Below are 11,096 nucleotides of genomic sequence, written 5' to 3' on the forward strand. Positions count from 1 at the left end.
CCCCAGCTGACTTCCTGCCCTTTGGGCAGGGGGCTGGACTCGATGATCTCCCGAGGTCCCTTCCAGCCCTAATGTCTATGAAAATCTATGAAAATCTTAGCATCCCTTAGCTTAATGGGAGTATTGCCCTTGATGCCATGAGGCCAAGGATTTTGCCTAGTCTTGGGTACATTTAAGCACCTTAACCATGCCCCTCTCTGCTCATGGTGCCCTACAGACTTAGGAACTTCACAGAAGGGCAGGAAATGATGGGACACCTGAATGAGCCAGGCACTAAGCTACTCAAGAGAGCTCTATCAAGGGGATGCAACACTGCTGTCCAGTTCTAAATTAATGAAATGACTTTGTGCAATAACCCCTAGATCAAGCCTTAATGCTATAGATTAACCTAGGGTCTTATTACACCTTCTGCTGTGAGCCACACAAATGTTGATCAGTGTTAACGCTAGCCTTAGTCTAGAAACCTTTTTTGATTGAGCCCCATGTGCACAGCTGTGACTTGCTGCTTAAGGCCTGGTGAGCAGGGGCAAAACTAGGAGCTACAGCTGTAAGTTGCTGCTACAGGGCTGGTGAAACAGGACAGACTCCACAGGTCAGGGTGTGAGAGATCCTGGGATACTGGAGTACCTAAAATTGCCACACCTGCATGGAACAGGGGCTGGATAGTGTGGATCAGAGATAATCCTGCTTTGAAGTGGCGTAACTTTAAGCTGCGTAATGAATGCCTATAACCACTTCAAAGTGTTAATGTGCAGACAACCCAGGGCTAAGAGCTTCAGGAGCCACACAAAATTACTTTGTAATGAGGCTCCTTAGACAGCACTGCCCTAAGACAGGCACAAGCAAACCCTTTCACAGTACAATCCACATCCTGAGACAAGAGTTTGCTTTGTGAACATCTGCCCTCTGCATATAAACAGACTTATTTATCTTCCATTATTATAAGGTATCATTCTCACGATAAGTACAGTTGCTTATATAGAAAAGTAACACTTGAAAGTCTCAAGTCTAAATGTGCAATTTTTCATTCAAAGTTTTTTGCAGGAGGAAAAAACCCCAGCTGTTACATATATTTACTGAGTGAGTTAAGGTGGATCACAGTAGCAGGATGTGGATTTGTGATATGAAGATAATACAGGTAACTTCATTCAAGAATATTTACCTTGTAGTATAAATGAAGCAGAAGGGATTTTCACTGGGTAATGCAGTAGGCTAAGGCTTGCGATGCATGGTTTATAGTCTTTGCTCCAGTCAGACTTCTTGTACGACCTTGTGCAAAACACCTAGCATTTCTGGGCCTCCATTCCCTGTGTGTAAAGTAGGGATAATAGCATTTTGCTATCTCAAGGGGGTTTTGTGGAGATCCAACAAAGACCTTGCTACTATCTGCAATAGCTAGAAGTGATGCTTAAAGGTGCTGCATGACATAGGATACACATTAGTGGGCTTTGCTGTCACATGTAGTGTCTGCTTTAATTTTATCTTATACTACATTAATAAATCAGAGGAAGAAATGTCATAAGCCAGACTGTGCCAGCTAAATCTACGGGAGGAAAACAGAACAGGCTGCTATGAATCCTGTTGATTTCATTGGCATACCAGATGCAGTCGTGCTATGCAGAGCAACAGCATGTGCCAGAGCTCAGAGAAGGGCCAGACCATGATGAAATGCAGCTGTAGTAACAACTGAATACTGCACAGAGGCGGTGGGGATCATTATCCACAGGGCAGGGACAGCTCTGTCTAATATGGGCCACAGGAATAACCCGCTGCTCCCAAATGGAGACAGGAGCTGTGTGTTCAGGTTGTGTCCATTGCTGCTTCTCTCTGATCAAGGGGAAACTTCATTAGTCTTGGAACTTTTTGGTGGCATCTCGACACGTGGAGAGGGGGCAATTGAATCAGATGCAGCAAGAGAGGATTCCAGATACAAATTTCCTTGGGAGACACAGCAGTTGATCAGACATGGGTACAAGGAACCTACCTGCACAGGGGAATGGAGATCAAGAAACTTGGGTGCAGGCTGAGTAGATCTGGTATATGAACAAACAGGAGAGTCTGATATCAAACGCTTGCAGTAAGAGTTTGATATAAACCTCTGCAATAAATAAGACCCCCTGGGTCCCTCGCATCCATCCCAGCTCTGGATCTTCCTAGAAGCAAGCTCTGCCGAGTTTGTCTGCCTTCTGGATGCAAACTGCTCCTTCCCCAACTGCCTGGTCCCGCTCTCTCACTCTCCTCTTGGGCTTTTAACTACTAGCTAATCCCCCACAGCTGGGTTTCTGCCTCAGGGCTGGTTGCCTCACTTAAAGGGCCAGATTGCCCTGTTACACTTAATTACCTAGAAAGACTCCAGGCTCAGAATTAGGTGGATGATGGTAGCTTATCCACAAGGGAGCAATAATAATCCATTAGTGAGCAGCTCTCAACCTTTTCAGACTCACAACATCCCTTGTTAGACTCAACGCATGCCTTGGAAAACGTCAGCTCTTTGTTTTTTTCCTTGGTTTTTGACTATCAAAAGTTAACAAAGCAATTTCTCCTGTTGCAAAGAATGCAGAAAGAGGAAAACAGGTCAGAATGGTTTTAACATTGCGGATCCCTATTTGAAATCTCTGGGTTTGTCTTGTGAATTGTGTATAGGTGTCACAGTACTAATATAGCACAGCACCCTGTAGCACCCTCAAAAGGGTCTCACGGCACCCCAGGAAGTCACAGTACATTGGTCACAAATCACCAGGTTATAAATAGGTTCCTAAATCAACCTGTTGGCAGACGAGATTCGTTGGGTAATATCTGATATCTTTTTTTAGATCAACTAAATAGTTGGGGGAAAATTATGCTTTCCAAGCTTTTGGGTACAAACACCCAATGCCTGAAGAAAAGTGTTTGTACCCAAAAGCTTGCAAAGAACCATTTGTCCAATTATTTAGTTGGTCTAATAAAATATAATCAGATTTACCCAAAGAACCTTGTTTGCCTATGTCCTTAGACCAACACGGCTACAACCAACATCCCCTAAATCAACCGGTTGTAGCTTTCTGTAGCTCAGTGATCCTTAACCAATGTACTGTGGTTCCCTGTGGTGCCGTGAGATCCTTCTGAGGGCAATACAACTTGCTGTGCTATATTAGCACTGTTGGGTGTGCAAACCCTTATACATGAGTCACAAGATAAACCAGAGATTTTAAATGGGAATACATAGTGGCAGCAACATCCTGACCTGTTGTGGGCTTTTGGACAAAAATCCCTATTGTGCTTAGTTTTGAGAACATGGTGCCAGGTAAGGATCACGGCAAACTCTGATTATTTAGGATGCAAGGCAATTATGAAGATGCTTCCCAGTCTCCTCCATAGCCTGAGTGTTTGCCAAGAGAGAAGACTGGCTGGTGACAGAGGAATCGTGAAGGTCAAAGAAGTCCTGGCTACCACAGACACCTCTGTTTGGTTCCTGAACAAGTCTTGCCCTTTTTTTGTGCTGTTGGACAAAGCATGGACTGATGCAGGTATCCAGGGTTGCATCTGGGAGGGGGGTGCAGAAGCTTGGGGAATTTCTTTTATTCCTGCTCCACCCAAGCTTTAAAACCAACTGCCTGGGAGGGACAGCAGCTTTTCTTTTTGGATAGTGCCAAGGGAGTTGATTGACTTCGTGACACATTAACAGACAAGGTTCTTTGGGTAAATCTGACGTTGGTCTAAAAAAAGTTTTACCCAAAGAACCTTGTTTGCCTACGTCCTTAAACCAACACAGCTACAACCTATAGCCCTGGCACATTAACCTCATTATCACGACATCATTATCGTTGACCTCAGGGCTTATTACCTATTAGGCTATCTCCAAACCACAGGTGTTAACGACCCACTTTCCACTTTAATGGTCTTGATCTTCCTCTATTCAAACTTTCCTTTCTTCTACAATTTTGCCAGTCCATTAGCCATTGAAGGTAATATCTCTATCCTGTTTCGCAGCCCTGCAAAAGTTTTTAGCTAGAGCTAAAAACAGTCAAGTCAGGTGTGGTCATATTAACTCAGGTGTAGAAATGACTGGTAGTGAAGTTTTGGAGGCACTGTGCAGATGCTCAAGGTTAGATTTTGTAAAATGGGAGTTGGAAGGGACCTCAGGAGGTCACATCTAGTCCAACTCCCTGCTCCAAGCAGGACCAGCCCCAAATACATCATCCCTGCCAAGGTTTTGTCTACCCAGGTCTTCAAAACCTCCAAGGATGGAGATGCCACCGCCTCTCTGGGTAACCTGTCCCAGTGTTTCACCACCCTCCTAGGGAGACAGTCTTTCCTAACATCTAACCTAAATTTCCCTTGCTGCAGCTTGAAACCATTGCTCCTTGTACTGTCATCTACCCCTACTGAATAATGACAGAATAATATATGAAGATGACAGAATAATACATGAGTAAGAAACACCTATCATGACTACAGACCAAAATCACAATATCTTTTGGCTGTGTTGATTCTCTTTTACCTACCTGTTATCTTTTTAAACTTAATATATGAATTCAGCAAATTAGTGCACATTCACATAGTTATATTGGTTTCTGCTTTGATCTTAAACTGAGTAATATCATGCTGGCCCCCTGGTGTATTAGTAAACCTTCTAGTTTCCCTTTAAATGGAGGAAAATGTATCTTGTGTTATATGTAATGATGTGCCACACGACCTACACTTTCCCTTTGCAAAATCTTAGATCTGCTCACAGAGACACTGGAGGTCCTCGGTATGGTTGTCTCCGACCAGATGTCCACTTCTCCGGCACAATACATCATGATCAATCTTGTTACTGGCATTTCTAACAGAGGCCAAGGACCAAATGGGACATGTATTGTGAAACATCTCCTCCTCCCTAAAAATTTGTTTTGAACAGTATAAACAAACTCATAAATTAACTGCTTGGCACTCAGGTCATGAAAAGATAAATATAAGACAGCAATGCTCAGAAGGAGCAATTCGCTGAGCTCTTCAGCTGAATTCATTTCTCCTTAAAAATGCAGAGCATAGGAGCGATTTTTTTTTTAAATAGAAACAGAAAAAGTATTGAAACATTAACAAGAAAGGTTGCTAATTCAGAGTAAGTGTTGGCACTTGATCTGCCATCTGCTGTACCCATGCAAGCCCATCCAGTTCAGTGGGTTGTAGCTAGAGACCAAATTTGGTCCAGATGGTTCATTTGCTCTCTGTGTTTCTGCTTTAACCTTGGTCTTGTGCCACATTTCTGTATCTCCTAGTGGTCCTATTATCATTGCCCCTCTGTTTCGTAATAACATGCTTCTCCCTTTCTTTTTTCTTCTTTGAATTCTTCTCCTGGCTGACCCCCATCACACCACTGGCAGGGCATGCAGCTGGGGATCAGGTTGTTCTCTGATCCACAGCACCACATGCTGGCACCCCTTCAACCAGCACATGTGCAGCTGGGGCTGGGGGAGCTGCAAACCGTGGGGACCCAGTGCTGCCTCTAAGGATTGGGCCAGAAAGCAGTCAGCTCTTGGGTTGTTAACCCAAGATGGACCAGCAGGTTGTAGCCTGTATCCAAAAGTGCCACAGGCAGTAGGATCTGCGTATAAAATAGTCATTCCCAGGATCATTTTGAGGTGCTCACTGCACAGGACGTTATCTTCTCTCCAAAGCTCGGCTATACCAGGTAAGAACAGACGTTCCCTTTGCCCAGGTTTAAAGCGGGTGGCTCATAGTTGCATGTCAGGTTCATAGGCTGGGGAATCTCCGGGGCATGCTGGTAGTTGCCATGCCCTGTTTCTGGGCCCGTCTAGTTAAGTCGCCTTTCTCAGCGAACGTGAGCCAAGTCACGGCATGTTCCAGGGGAAAGCCGCTTCTCTCCACCATTACGTGTGCTCCTTCCCTTGAGCCCAAGTTGAGCGCTGTAGTTTAAAGCATGGTGATGATGAAGCCGCCCCACTGAAATGCAGCTGCTCATAGCCAAAAGGAGAGACAGAGTCATCTGGAGGAAGTGGAGAAGTGTGAGTAACAGCAACTGCTGCCCTGAACAAGAGCATCTCCCGTTCTAGACAAGGGTCTTTGGGTAAATCCGACATCTTTTATTAGACCGACTCAAATAATTGGAAAAATTCTTCTTAGCAAGCTTGTTGAGTGAAAGCCTTTTTGAGACTGGTGAGGTGGCAATCCCAGGTGTTCTCCTCGGTGCAAATTCGGTGGTATCTGAGGGCTTGGCTGTATATAACACAGCTGTCTTGGGGGGTTTCGGGTGATTGCTGGTTCTGTGCAGATTGGCATGGTGCTCTGTGGGTTTCTACGTTGATTCCCCTTCCCACCACCTGTCTCTCACCCTCTGACTCATGGGGGACTGGTGCCTCCCGAGTCTGGGGGGGCACCAGATCACTGACAGGTCCCCCAGCAGCCAATTGCTGAGCCCAAAATCACCAGCGGCAAAACAGGAAATGCACTTCCACCGGCACGTCTGGTTTCACGGCTGGCATTTCCAGAGGGTGCATGGCCAATCTCAGGGGCTGTATGGGCACCCACTATGCATTGCCAATGCTCTGACTCCTCAGTTTACATCTTCACTGACTCCTTTCTTGCATGCACACCAGCCTCTGACTTCTTTACTATTCATCCCGTGCAGAAAGAGCACACACCAACTGCAGATGCTTCCTCAGCCTTACAAAGGGTACTCATACCCGAAAGCTTGCTAAGAAGAATTTGTCCAACTGCTTGAGTTGGTGTAATAAACGATATCAGATTTGCCCAAAGAACCTCTCTGAAGCCATCTGTGTCCCATTACGTCGTTCCTTTTCTGAGTGCACTTACATGTTTCCCAACTCGTCCTGGCATCGGCGCTTGAATGACTCACGCATTTGGAATTGATTTGGCTGGGAACACGAAAAGTTTTCCTTTAAAAAAAAAGATTTTTTTTTTTAAATCAGTGCTTTGTTCTTCTTCTCTGATTCATCCTCACCACCCCTCTGTTAAGTAGGTATTGTTTTACAGAGAGAGAAACTGAGGCAGAAATAAGCCAAGTGATTTTACACAAAAGCGAGCCACTAGCAGAGCTGGGATGGGAACTCAAGCTCTCCTGGCTCCATGTCCTAGGCCCTAACCACTGCTATCCTCAAGGTCCAAAGAAAAGCAATTACAAATATGTCATAATTGCCAAGTTATAGGTGGAGCCTTGGGTTCACCAGTCTTCCATGATATCATGTAACCACCTGACCTCTGACCCACATTGGAAGTTTATCCAGGAACACATTTCGGAGTGGACAATCCACCAGCCGCTAGGTGTTTCCATTCCTCCGCGGCTGTGATTCTCCCCCAGATGTGCACATAGGTATGGTACCCTGATTTCTTTCAGCTTTCTCAGAGACAATTGTATAATATATGGAGAATTGGTCTAGTATGAGGGATAAAGAATATTGAATATTGACAAGGCTCTTCAGTTAATCTGGTATCTTTTATACTTGGAAAAATTCTTCTTAGCAAACTAAGACCAACACGGCTACAACCTGCACCTCAAAGCATGCCAGGCACTTGACATGTTTATAAATAGACATTCCCAATTTCTGAGGATCTTTGAATAAATGAAAAAAAATGAACTATGGGAAAGAAGATGAAAATATACAAGCAACCAAAGTGACAATTGGTACAAATCTGGCTAGACCCATTTTTTTTTTTTAGGTTCTCTCTTTCCTCATATGGTCTGGCCCTAAATTTCTACATACAGGGTGAATGGATTCATCCCCCATTGCGTTCTAGTCAGGATGTAGATTTCATAACCAATTATTTATTTGGCCATAAAACAAGCCTTTACTGCTGCAGGGCATGGTATCATCAGCACCTCTAGGCAAAGAGGAAATCTCCCCCAATGTCACCTTGGCTGTTTTGCAGAAGTATAGATCCTGATGCCAGCCTCCTAGCCAAATTCCAGTTTGGGTACATTTTAGCCTCTAAACGTTATCACCCTGTTGTACACTTCCAGTCCAAGGTGTGTGCTGTCAAAGAATTGCTCCTTTCTAAAAGCATGCCTGTAGGAGGTTTTCAGATAGCACGCCACAGTCTTTATTTTTCCAGGCAAACTTGCCCCACGGAATGCAACATAGCTATCAAACATCAAGTACAAACAATAGGAAGTTACCCTGTGGTCTTTTCCCGGATCCTGCTGCAGCCTCCAGCCTCACAGTCTTCCCTCTCTCCCCTCAGCTTCCTTCCCTGGGAGCTTTTAACTTCATCTGGGCCAGCCAATTATCCTCATCAGCTAGCCCAGTCTTCCTAGGCAGGCCTGCAATCACTTTCCTACCACCTGCAGTTGGGCTGCAACCACTGAAATATGCAGCCTACTGCAATGCCAAATCAATCTCATTTCCTGCTTTGACAGGATAACTAGTCTGGGTGGGTAAAGGGAATGTGGTAAATATGGTAGACATAATATTAAACATACTTTAGTAAGGCTTTAGACACAATCCTGTACACCATTCTCATCAGTAAACTGGAGAAATGCAGGGATAGATAAAATTGCTATTAGAATTACTGAAAAACCACAAGCAAAGAGGAACAATAAACAGATCAGTGGCAGGAAGTTTGAAGTGAGGCTTCACAGGGGTCTGTCCTGGGTCCGGCATTGGTTAATATTTTTTATAAACAATTTGGCTGCTGTAATAGAGAGCTTCCTGATCAGACTTGCAGATGATGCAAAACTGGGATGGTTTGTGAACATCTGCGAGCATAAGAGGAGAATCCAAAAGAATGGCAATAGATTGAAGAGCTGGGTACTAGATAACTGAATTAAATTCAACAAAGACAGCTGGAAGGAGAAACAGGTCCACAAATGCAGAACAAGAGAGTATGGGCTAGGCAGTGGCATTTCTGAGAAAGACCTGGGGGCTCTGGTGGATCGCAGACTAAAACATTAGTCAGGAGCATGGTACAATCACCCCCCAAAAAAACCAAATGCAGTTTTGGGATGCAATACCTGAAGTATTGTATGTAAGGCATTGGGGAGCGGGGTGGGGGTTGGTACTGCTGTACTTAGCACTTACTAGGCCACAGTAGGCATGGCCTCTGCATTTTAACAAGCACATGGAGAAACTGGAGAAGATCCAGAGGTGAGTGATAAAGATACTAATATGGTTGGAATTGGAGGCACCAACTTTTAGTTTTGCTGACAGCGGGCCTAAGATGAAGGACATGTGGAAAGCTGTACACATTTCAGGTGACAGCCCTCTTCCTGAGGGGGGCCAGGGCCCTCGGGCCCCCATGTACTCAGCACCTCTAGCTGGAATGCATGCCATGGAGGAGAAATTTGAGAGAACTAGGTAGGTTTAATCTGTCAAAAAGGAGATTCAGGCAGCACATGATAGCAGCTTTCAAATATGTGAAAGACTGCCATGAAGAAGAAAGAGAACCTGCCCCCCCTACCCCCAACCACCCTGGAGCATGTGTATAGATGTCCTATAATTTTATGGTTTTATACCAGGGGGAAATACTTCTGTTGCTGAAGTATCACTACATATTTCTGCAGATCCACACAAGGAGACCAAACAATTAAGTGAGCTACAATTTAGCTCAAGCTCTTCTTCAAAAGATTTCCGATACACCTTGAAAAGGCTGGAGTAAAAGAAGTTGGCTTCAAACAAGCAGTTCTGCTTGGTGAATGCGACGAAGGTGATATTGTGGGCACTTTCCTCTTTGCCCAGAGGTGCTGATGATACCAAGCTCTGCAGCAGTAAAGGCCTGTTTTAGGGCCATAATAAATTATTCATGCAACAAATGCTTTTTCTCCCTGTATCAGTTGCTAACTTGAGCAAATGCATGGGATGCTGATACTGCTTTGAGACTTTGCTCCTATATTCCTGCCCCACATGCAGTACTGTCACCAACAAAAACAATGATTTGTTTTCAGAAGAAATACAGTATTTCTGAACTAGCACTGTCTGACTCACACAGTCTTGAAGTTCATGATGCCTATAATCAACTCAGTTTTATCAGAAGAGACTCAAATTCCAAATTTGCTTCCTCTCCTCCCTGCTCTATGAAGCGTCAGCAAAAGAATAGCGTGGCCAGTGCTACAACGTGCCTTGGGCGGCATGCCTTGTAGTTATGCAGCTGGATTGATTGTGTAGTTTGAGGAATAGGTTAGATGAGAACGTACACGGGATGGTTTGGATAGGCCTGATCCTGGCTGGATTGGTGGATTGGACTGCATGATCTCTGGAGATCTCTTCCAGTCCTACATTTCTGGGAGTCTACAACTATTTAGACATAACAGCCTTCAGCATCTGTTTTCTTACCTGCAGCAAAATTAACCCCAAGACAACCTCACAATAATTCTTCTAGGCCATTCACATGACTGTCTAACAGCGTTGATAAGTACATTTGTTGCATTTGATCCCAACAAGACTTGATACCAATGCTTTTCACAAATCCCTCTTCGTAGAAGGGTTCGTCTTGGACACAAATTAGGATGCTAGCAGTGCAAAAAGTCTGTCAATGAATGTCTATTCTACAATGCAACTGTTTTTTCTGCCTCCATAGAAATTGCATATTCAATACCTTTTGTCCTTCAACTGCCCTTTCTATCACAGATTCCAGTGCTCAGACCTTCCATTTATGCAAAGCTCTCCCAATATATTTGTCACAACTTGTTTTCACTTGAGATCCATGGAAACATGATAGGTCATACAAAACATTATGCCATGAAATACTTTATATGGAAGCCTTTTGTTTCTCTACTTAGTATTTATATTTCCCACTTTGGGTACACTTGCTATAGCCATTTCCAACTTCATTGGCACATACCCTCTTCTTTCATCAGCTGGGTTACAGATGCTTAACTCCAACCGCTAGAGAGCACAATGGGTGCGCTGATTGCTAGCATGCGTCGTGCTATGCATTTTTATATGAAATAAAGAATCTAGCACATTAGATGAGCTTTGAGAACCACTTGAAAGATTTCAAAGACTTTATCCAAATCCATGGTGACTGCTATAATTGCAATGACAAAATTGCTGTTATAAACATTTCCAAAGTCAGACCCAGAGGGTTGTAATCGATGGCAGTCACCCATCGTGGTGCCCTGTGACCAGTGGGGTCCCTCAAGGCTCTGTCCTGGGACCCAT

The 11,096-nt window shown here is 44.3% G+C and overlaps 1 protein-coding gene across 1 annotated transcript in view; it reads left to right on the forward strand.

Annotated features, from left to right (window-relative positions):
* Positions 1–7,202: 7,202 nt before the first annotated feature.
* The window catches only part of TSGA13 (testis specific 13), a 17,584-nt gene continuing 13,690 nt past the window's right edge, over positions 7,203–11,096 (forward strand). Inside the window, exon 1 of the mRNA XM_019543800.1 lies at positions 7,203–7,312. The gene's annotated coding sequence lies outside the window, so the exon portion shown is untranslated. The remainder of the gene's footprint in view (positions 7,313–11,096) is intronic.

The sequence above is a fragment of the Crocodylus porosus genome, unplaced genomic scaffold (genome assembly GCF_001723895.1).
Source record: "Crocodylus porosus isolate Cpor-Errol unplaced genomic scaffold, CroPor_comp1, whole genome shotgun sequence".
NCBI lineage: Eukaryota > Metazoa > Chordata > Crocodylia > Crocodylidae > Crocodylus > Crocodylus porosus.